Consider the following 609-nt stretch of genomic DNA (forward strand, 5'->3'; position numbering starts at 1 on the left):
CTGTCTCTGTCACCCAAGAAGTTCTGGGGGAACAGCAGAGGACCGATAGGGGATAGGTTGCTATTGTTGTGGATCTCGTTCTCTATTATTCTGCCAAAGACACTTCTTTTTCTATTCATATCACTGTTGATTATGAAAGGGGCAATTTCTTTAGATTGGAATAAAAACAGGCAAAAGGCACACGAAGCAAACCAGGCTCCTGAAGTCCTCGCTCGCACTCTCCGAGGGGTATGGACACAGGGTGCAGAGCGAAAACCACCTACCGAGAGTGGGGTTCGAACCCACGCGGGCAGCTGCCCATTGGATCTTAAGTCCAACGCCTTAACCACTCGGCCATCCCGGTGCCACAGGAGGGTCCCCGCTTCTTTTCACACTGCTGGCCCTTGTCAGACTTCTACCGCTCTCTTCTCGGACAGAGTACGGTCTCGACCTCCTCCTTCCATCACTTCTTCCTGGAGAAATCTGCTTTTGATTCCAAAAGAAAAACCAGCGGCGGCGGCGCGGGGTCCCGACCCGCGCGGAGCACCCCGGCCACCGCACCGCGCCCAGCGCGCCCGGCTTCTTCTCAGACTCTTTGAACACTGGGCTGGAGCCACCTCTGCAGGTGCC

The 609-nt window shown here is 55.5% G+C and overlaps 1 non-coding gene across 1 annotated transcript; it reads right to left on the bottom strand.

The window, feature by feature from the left end:
• Positions 1-260: 260 nt before the first annotated feature.
• Trnal-uaa (transfer RNA leucine (anticodon UAA)) lies at positions 261-343 on the bottom strand. The gene has a single exon. It is a non-coding gene; the product is annotated as a tRNA-Leu (tRNA).
• Positions 344-609: the final 266 nt, after the last annotated feature.

The sequence above is a fragment of the Urocitellus parryii genome, chromosome 8 (genome assembly GCF_045843805.1).
Source record: "Urocitellus parryii isolate mUroPar1 chromosome 8, mUroPar1.hap1, whole genome shotgun sequence".
Classification (NCBI taxonomy): Eukaryota; Metazoa; Chordata; class Mammalia; order Rodentia; family Sciuridae; genus Urocitellus; species Urocitellus parryii.